Source organism: Cryptotermes secundus, unplaced genomic scaffold, assembly GCF_002891405.2.
Source record: "Cryptotermes secundus unplaced genomic scaffold, Csec_1.0 scaffold474, whole genome shotgun sequence".
Classification (NCBI taxonomy): domain Eukaryota; kingdom Metazoa; phylum Arthropoda; class Insecta; order Blattodea; family Kalotermitidae; genus Cryptotermes; species Cryptotermes secundus.
The window spans coordinates 104,145-114,426 of NW_019731579.1; positions in this window are offsets into that span (position 1 = coordinate 104,145).

A 10,282-nucleotide genomic window follows, 5' to 3' on the forward strand; every position below is an offset into this window, starting at 1 on the left:
GAATGATTTTCCACTTAAATACACATAACCTGCTAACGCAAGAGCAATTCCGCTTTGAAAAAACTCTTCAACTACATTAGCTACTTATAATCTAATGGAGAATATTTATAGGGCATTAAACAACAAATATATAGTGGTTGGAATTTTTTGTGATCTGAGTAAGGCTTTTGACCGAGTAAATCATGATATATTGCTATCAAAAATGGACTTTTATGGAATTGAAGGAGCTGCTCAGAAACTTATAAGATCCTATTTGAGAGGAAGATACCAGAGAGTAATTTTGTATGAAAACGGGAGTAAATGTTGTTCTGAATGGAAAGAAATACAGTGCGGAGTGCCTCAGGGCTCTGTATTAGGCCCAGTGCTCTTTTTACTATATGTAAATGACTTACCAAAAATTATATCTGACCTATCCAAACCAATATTATTTGCAGATGATACAAGTATCCTTATCTTTGATAAGAATCCTGCAACATTTAAAATTAGAATAAATAAATTATTTGAGATGATAAATGAATGGTTTAGGAAAAATGAGCTAGTAATAAATTATGAAAAAACTTATTTTCTACACTTTAGAACTAAAAACAGTAAAAACTTAAATGTTCAAGTTAGTTATTTAAACAATCAAATTCCAAGTATTTCTAATATATCGTTTCTAGGATTAAAAATTGAAAATCTTTTAACGTAGGAAAGTCATATTGATGCAGTAATTGATAAGTTAAACAGATCCTGTTTTGCAATCCGATCAGTTAAATCCTTTTTACCACTGGAGACATTAAAAATGATGTACTTTTTCCTATGTACATTCTATAATGACGTACGGATTAATATTCTGGGGTAACCCCCGCATAGTATAAAAGTGTTTAGGATGCAGAAAAGGATAATTAGGATTATAACAAATACAACAAAGAGAACATGGTGTCTTAGTTTGTTTCAAGAATTGAATATCCTCCCCCTACAAGCTCAATATATATTGTCGATCTCTCTGTCTGTCATAGTAAATAAGGAATTGTTCACATTCAACTCACAAATGCATAATTGTAGTACCGGATCTATCTGTGATCTGCATTATCCACAAACTAGTCTAACAGAATTCCAAAAAGGAATATATTACATGGGGGTAAAGATCTTTAATCATTTGCCACCAAAAATCAAGTCTATGTCTAATGACTTGAAAAATTTTAAAATTCAGTTGACAACATTTATATTGCAAAACTCTTTTTATACATGTTATGAATTCTTTAGTAACAAATTTGCCTAGAAGTAAGGATAATAACATAAACAATTTTAATATTGCATAATTTTATGTATAGTGATGTAAGACTGTAAATTTAATACATGTTTCTTTTTATACAGGTGATGAATTCTTCAGTAACAAATTTGCCTAGAAATAAGGATAATAGCATAAACACTTTTAATATTGCATAATTTTATGTATAGTGATGTAAGACTATTTTTTGATATAAATTTAACACATGTCTTTTTATCTATTTTAATGATTATAAACTGTACATATATATTTATATTTGTATTGTACTATATTAACTATGTGACTGATTCTATATCTATGTATATGGATTTATGGAATATACAATAAATGAATGAATGAATGAACAAAATCCAGAGGCAGACAACAGATAAGGAATTTTGGAAAAGTACTTAAGGAAAAACAATAGCTGTAAATAATATTTTTAAATAAAGTGAAATTTAGAATTTGTTATCACAGTCAAAGGAAATAACAAACTGCTACGGGTTTTCTGGGTAAAAAAATGAATAGAACAGGGATACTGAGAAGGATAGTACAATTAAAATTTAAAGGAAAGTGATTTATGGGGCAGCCCTGAAGTGGATAGTTTAGCAAGGTACTGGAAAATGACTAGCAGGAACTTGAAAAGGAAAGGTTGTGTAGAAAAAAAAAGAGATTCAGGCTTGTCATCAGTTGGCCTCTGTGAAATGGAAATGATACTAAAGAAAGAGGAATAATGTTTGAATGCAGCTAATTTGCTGCTTGATAGAAATATTTTGTCTCTTTTATTGTGACCAAGAAAATAAAATTCATGAGTAACATGTACTTACGGCTTAATAGTTCTAATTAGCAGTTTATTAGATGCTTTCCCATGATATCTTCAGAATGAGAACACACTTCTGCCATTATTACAGAAGTGTAATACAAGTTTGTTCCAGCATGTCTCGCAAGCTTCCATGACTGCTTCATCATTGACGTTGTGCTGGCATCTTACGGGATACTTGTAGGGCCCAAACAAGTGACAGTTCAAGGTGGCAAAATTAGGAAGCCTTTTACCTATTTTGTGATTGTCACAGTGTAAATCATGCACTCTCACCTTGAAAAATAATTGCTTCTCATGAAACGTGTGTTGCAGCTTCTTGAATGTTGTACCATAGAGGTCTGTATGGATGGTTTCCACTTTGCACAGGGAATCAACCAAACAGCAGTCCTCAGCAGCCTAAAAGATAATTCTCATAGCTCTGCTATCCAAGGATACTATTTTGGCCTTCTTCACTTCTTCATTTCAACATGGATGATGTACACACAGTTGACTCTTGTTATATGCAATTCTGCTATCCAAATTTTGACATTTGCCATTTTATTTCACTGTTATGAAGAGCAGTGTTCTGTTTCCATGGACACAGGAGAAGCTGCCACACATGCCCAATGAGCTGCATGCACAGTTTCCTTGACTCATCCGAACCATTTTGACTGTGTCATGTTGCTTCCTACTCCTCCATCTTGCTCCTTCTTTGCTCAGTGAGTCATATATTTTGTTCGTTTTCAACATACACAGCGATTTTCAAGTGCAAACTCCCCACATGTATTACGACTCACATGTATATCACAAGAATGTTAGGAATAAAATGTAAAAATTTGTAATGTACTTTGAATATAATTTGGATTTATAAAGAAACTGCCTTTTTTCAATACAATGCTATTGGCATGCATCCACAACATGGCACAATAGATTCCCTCATCCTGGTACAGTTTAACAGTCTGTCAACAGTGTTACCAATATGTTGTGATCATAACTTTGTGAAGTACACACATCACCATCACTGCCAAAGGTTAGTTTCTTATTTCATATATTGTAAAACATTTTTTAAATATAAATAATTTTATTGCATTATCTTTTTTAGGCAAAAAGAAATTTATAACATGCCAGGCTCACAAAATATTTCAGTTTGGTGGTAATAACTCCTCTACAGTGCAGTGGCAGCTGTATGTACCATATGCTTTAGCATTAAAAGAACTGCATTTTGCCCACAGAGTATTTATATGTGTTCTGTGTTTCATGAAGAATAGCGTTTCACAGCCTACAAAACCCAAGGTCTCTTCACTGTGTGGAGCTGAGGTTCAGGCCTTCTAGTATGCCGAGGCTTAAGGGCCATCTAGCATGGACACCAACAGTGCCTTGCCCTAACTAAAGCAATGAAATTTACACTGGAAAGTCACTTATTTTATTTCATGTGTGAATTATGATTATGAAGAGAAGCTTTTTGAAAATAGTAGATTTTGGCATATCCATGTGTGCATCTTTTTGTTCAGGTAGCCCATGCCTTCTGTCAGTAATAAAAAAAAAACAAATTTAAAAAATGTCTCACTTTCGAACACAATAAAATTATCAATTCAGTCTGTGTAAGATGAAAACAGATTATGAGGTGCTGAAAAGGGTTCCATTTGTCACAGTAGACAAGCGACTGTGTGGGAACTTCATGATGAATTTTCTTTTCTTTCATGAAAACTTTGACTGACGGAATATATATCAACAGCTCTATATGATCCTGTTCATTGCAGTTAATTAGAATACTCCATTAAAGACACTGGTACTCACATGACATGAGTGCTGTATCAACCTATATGTCTACCTAGACCTGATTCTGAAGTTCCACACCTCTGGGACAGTAGTAATAATAGTAATAATAATAGTAGTAATAATATATCCTCAATGACAATAAGGGATAAATTATCATGTAATCCATTAGCCATAGCAAATGCATTTAATACTTACTTTTCATCTGTAGCTGAAAATTTACTTACCAAAAATGTCTCTAGAAAAACCATTACTAATAATAAAGATTCCTTATCTTATTTACATCAGAATTTCATACAGTCGTTTTCAACGATGAAACTCAGAAATACTACCACTTATGAAATTGAAAAAATAATACGCTCTTTGAAATCTAAGAATTATCATGGGTATGATGAGATATCATCAAGAATTGTGAAAGTTAGTACTCCCTATGTCTTATCGCCCTTAACATACATATTTAATATGATCCTACAAACAGGTATATTTCCGGATAGATTAAAATTCTCAGAAGTTAAGCCGTTATATAAGAAAGGAGATAAAACTGAATTCTCTAACTACAGGCCTATCTCACTTCTCCCAACATTTTCCAAAATTATTGAAAAAATAATTTATAAAAGACTGTATTCTCACTTAAATAAGAATAATATACTTGTAAAAGAACAATTTGGTTTTAGAGAAACGTTATCTACCGAAATTGCAACATACACACTTCTAAACAACATACTGTCATCTTTAGAAAAAAAAAATTATGTAGGCGGACTATTCTGCGACTTGCAAAAGGCCTTCGACTGTGTTAATCATAACATACTTTTGGCAAAAATGGAATTTTATGGGATCTCAGGCATAGTAATTAAATTAATGAGATCATATTTAGAAAACAGACATCAGAGAGTATCAGTGAAAGATATTAAGCTTAATAAAGTATCTTCCAAATGGGAGCCTGTCAAACATGGAGTTCCACAGGGCTCTATATTGGGTCCATTACTATTTCTCATTTACATAAATGATTTTCCACTAACCATAAACAAAATGGCTAATCCAATATTATTTGCAGATGATACCAGCATCATTATATCAAACACTAATCCTGAGGAATTTAAAAGTAATGTCAGTTCAGTCTTGAATGAGACAATTAATTGGTTCAATAGCAACTTTTTAACACTGAATTGTAAAAAATCACACTTCTTGCAATTCTTATTAAAAAAACATAAAGAAATAAAAATGCAAATAATATCTTCTAACTCAGTGATTATCAATATTAATTGTACTAAATTCCTGGGATTAAACATTGATGGTGTAATGTCATGGAAGGATCATATCACTGAACTGTCATCAAGACTAAATAAGGCTTGTTATGCAATAAGGGTAATAAAACCATTTATGTCTCTAGACTTAATGAAGTCGATCTATTATTCCCATGCACACTCTATTCTGTCTTACGGTATTATCTTCTGTGGTAATTCTTATCTCAGTAACAGTATTTTTTAAATTCAAAAAAGAATAATAAGAGTTATTACTAGTTCAGGTAGATACGACCCATGCCTTGAATTATTTAAAAAATTACTAATATTGCCACTTCAGTCTCAATACATATACTCACTACTTGTCTTTGTCATCAAGAACAGAAGTTGCTTTATATCTGGTTCTGATATTCATGATATTAATACTCGTTATAACCAGAATTTACACTTGCCTTCTACAAATCTATCATCTGTACAGAAAGGAGTACTCTTTTCTGGAAGTAAGATTTATAACCACTTACCATTAAATATTAAAATGCTATCTAAAGATATTAAGCATTTCAAATCTTCATTAAAAACCTACCTTACAGAACATGCATTCTATAGTATTGATGAATATTACCAATTAACTTCCTAATGAATATGGTTCTTTTTATATTTTTTGCCCTTTGTGCATTTTGATTATTGTGGGAGGTCTTCCCACTGTAAGTCAATTCATTCATATTTCATTGTCTCCACTGTTATCTTGTGTATTTGTTCAAACTGTGTTTTGTGACACTGTTGTACAATACTGTGTTTTGCTTTGTATCTTTGATCAAAATGTGTTTTGTGACACTGCTGTTATGCAATACTGTGTTTTACTTTATTAACAGAATGCAAATAAATGAATGAATGAATGAATGAAAAGTTCTAACGTCATTACATAACCTCTATACATGTTCTTAGCATCATAGTGCACTTGATTAATGTTATTAGAAATTATACTTGCTGAATTCTGAGGAGAAATGCCCTTAAATTAAATACTGCAGCTATTTCTGCTTCGTATTAATTAAGTTGAATTAATTTCCGCCTAAAAACAATATCAAACTATTTTATAGAAATTTGCGTGATGGAGTAAGTCAGCGTTACTAATTCTAAAGGAAAAACTTATTTAGAAATTCGTAATTATTTGTGTGCCAAATTTTGCAGTTATATATAATCTGTAAATGACAAGAACAAATACAATATATATTCACGAGATTTATAAATTAATTTGAACTGTAGAAAATGGTAGATATTTGGGATTTGTTCTCTTGGCGCCAGCATGTATATTGAACGTAATCGAAATAATAGTAGTAGTAGTAGTCTTTATTTCCAGAAATCCAATACTAGAAATACATTTAGACGATGTGGAAAAGTCAAACAAAACACATAAATAAAAAGAGTACAAGGTACCATGTCAATATACAGATATGTTAAATAATACTACTGAGATCATAAAAACATAACGAGTATCAATTCAACCCTTCCTATCAAAAATACTCAAAATACTATTCAAATATATAAAAGAAACAACAATAAATACAGCACAAAATTCTAATCATACAGATATAATAAAATAATACAACTAAAACCCAAGAAAATAACCAGCATTAAGTTTACTCTTCCTATTAAAATTAACAAAATACTCTTCCAATACATAAAATGAGTAACAAGACTAGAATTCTTCAGATTCAATTTAAAACTGCTAACACCTTTGTACAAATTATATGAATATGAGCATATCAGATTGATACTACATCTTAAAGATACTCATAATTCTATTCTAAAGTATAATAAATAAAATACAAATAATTAAATAAATAAACAGTACAAAAGTACTAAGTCAATGTACAAATATAAATAAATAATACAACTAAAACTCATGAGTATGATCAGTGTCAAAATTACCCTTCAATTAAAATACACAAAATACTCTTCCAAGGTATAAAATGAGTGATTATACAAAAATTCCTTTATCTTTAATTTAAATTGTTTGACATCTCTGTATAATTGTTTCAGGTTTAATGGAAGACTATTGAATAATTTAATGCCCATATAATACGAGCCTCTCTGGTATAATGATAAATGAGTTGAAGGTTGATAAAGATTAAGGTTAAAACCTTGTCTAGTGTCTCTGTTATGTACATCAGATACAAATTGATATTGATCCATGTTAAGTACCACAAAGCATAAAAGTGAATAAATGTATAAGGATGATAGAGGAAGAATTTTTAAAGTGGTAAATATCTGTCTACACGAGCTTCTATTACTAGCACCAGTTATTATTCTAACCACCCTCTTTTGTAAACGAAAAATATTTATGGCATATGAAGAATTACCCCAAAAAATGACACCATAGTCAATAAGTGAATGAAAATAAGCATAGTAAACCATCAACAAGGTTTCCTGATTTACATATGGTTTAATAGCTCTGATTGCATAACATGCAGAGCTAAGTTTTGGGATGAGTAAGTCAATATGAGTTTTCCAAGATAATGTGTTTACAATGTTAACTCCCAAAAACTTTATATGGGATGAATTAGAAATTTCCATATCATCATATACTATCTTAGTAGCGTGCTCGTATATATTCTTTGTTTTGAACTTAATGAATTCGGTTTTAGAAAAATTAAAAGATAATAAATTGGCATTGAACCATGAATCTAATTTATTGAAAACTTCAGTCACATTGTGAAGAAAATTTAGAGGATCCGGATTACATATAATTACGCTAGTATCATCTGCATAAAGAATAGGAGAAGAAATCCTATTTAATACTAAGGGTAAATCATTAATATAAATCAAAAACAAAAGGGGTCCCAAAATTGATCCCTGTGGGACACCATGTGAGATTACACCCCAACTAGAACGAATATTCAAATTACAGTCTTTAGCTTGTAGTCTTATTCTTTGAAATCTTCCAGTAAGATATGATGCTATTATTTTATGCATCGGTCCTGTAATGCCATAAAATTCCAATTTAGACAATAAGATCTTGTGATTCACACAATCAAACGCTTTTTTCAAGTCGCAAAATATTACGCCCACATTTTGACCAACATTTAGGGCAGTTAAAATCTGGTCAAGCAGTCTATTGATAGCCTTTTCAGTGGAAGAATCAGGTCGAAATCCAAACTGTTCACTCGCCAACACGTTATTGTTAGTCAGATGATGACAAAGTCTTGCAAACAGCACTCTTTCAAATATCTTAGAGAAAGAAGTCAATAATGATATGGGTCTATAGTTACTGATAAGATTTTTATCACCATTCTTGTATATAGGTTTTATCTCAGAAAATTTGAGTCTATCAGGGATAGATAACGATCTATTAATTATATAAGTTAAAGGTGAAGTAATAAAATGTTTACAACTTTTTAGTATTTTGATAGGGATCTCATCATAACCATATGAGTTAGTCGTTTTCAATTTGTCTATGATTTTTCCAATTTCATTGGTTGTAGCATAACTATAATTAATAAGAGGGAAGGTATTTATGAATATATCTGTTAAATATTTATTAGATTTATTACAAATATCAATTATATTATCATTGTTTGGTGTGTTTATAGTAATAGACTCTGCTACTGATAAAAAATATTTGTTAAAAGAATCAGCAATCATTTTTGGGTTAATATGTGATTTACTAAGAACACTCAGGCTAGGTGTAGTTTCATTATAGGATTTTCTTCCAGTTAGCAGTTTAACAATGTTCCAAGTAGTTTTAGTTCTATTCTTGGAATTTATAATCAGTTTATCATAATACAAGCGTTTGGCCTCCCTAATGTCTCTAGACAAAGCTCTACAATACGCCTTATAATGACTTTTAATATTGGCATTGTTACTCTCCTTACTGTTTAAATACAAATGCCTTTTTATACTACATTTAATTTTTATACTAGATGATATCCATGCTTTATTATTATTGATGCAATGTCTAGTAGATGATTCAGGAAAACTATTATAAAAATGTTTTAAAAATGTATTTAGGAAAGTATTGAACATAACATTCACATCTCCATCATCAAATACATCTTTCCATAATTCAAAGCTAAGATTGTAGTTAAAATTTAACAAGGAAAGTTCATCAATTTTTCTTGTCTTCCAAGAACCTCTAGGATATGAAAGCATGGTAATATCATGGATCAATATAAGTTGGGCATCATGATCTGATGTACCATTATAAATAGGAAATAATTCAAATTTACCTATTCTCGAATAATCAATAAATATATTATCAATAGCCGATTTAGTGGTATTTGTTATTCTCGTAGGGAAGTCAACAACACTAAAAAGGTTATAAGAATTTAAGAGAGTATTAAGTTGATTTTTCTTATAATTGTCAGTAAGATAGTCAATATTAAAGTCTCCACATATAATAAATTCAATTTTCAATCTATACAATGATTTGAGCACCTCGTCCATTTTAAACAAAAAATTGCTAAAATTACCAGAAGGGGCTCTGTACACGGATAAAACATAAATATAGGACGATTCGTTTTGGATTTTAATTGCACAAAGTGCCATGTCAAAATCTGCACAATATTTATCAACATTAACTATATTAAATTTTATATAATTAAGTACAAATATACATGTTCCACCTTTCATAGCAGATTGTCTACAAAAGCTGGCACCAATCATATAATTTTCCATCACAATACTGTTAATTTCTGGGTGCTTTAGATGGTGTTCACTAATACAAATGATGTGCGGTAGACCTGGATGTAAGGAACTTAATAGTTCGTTGGTTTTAGACCTTAAGCCACAAATGTTCTTATGATATATTTTCAATAAATTTTGTGAAGCACATGATTTACTATTTTTGCTATTCATTTTATTTAAATGTGATAAATTACGATTATCTTGCTTGTTTAATTTACTAGTTATGTTTAAACTTCCCATAAAAAATCATTTGTTTTAGTTACTGGTTTTTTTCTGATACGTTTATTCCTTTCAACAGTATTCTGTGGTAAGATATGATTTACATTAGGAGAGATACTCGTTATTTGAGTGTTGTACATTAAAAATTACGTTGATTTCTGAATTCATAGTAATTTATTTTCCAAATTTTATCATATTTTTCTAAATTTATGTATCTGACAAATTATTTTTGTAATTTGAATTATGTTTTAAATAAATTATCGCGCCTTTTTGTTTTGTGGTGGCCATTTTTGTTTAATGTCTTACCATCGACAA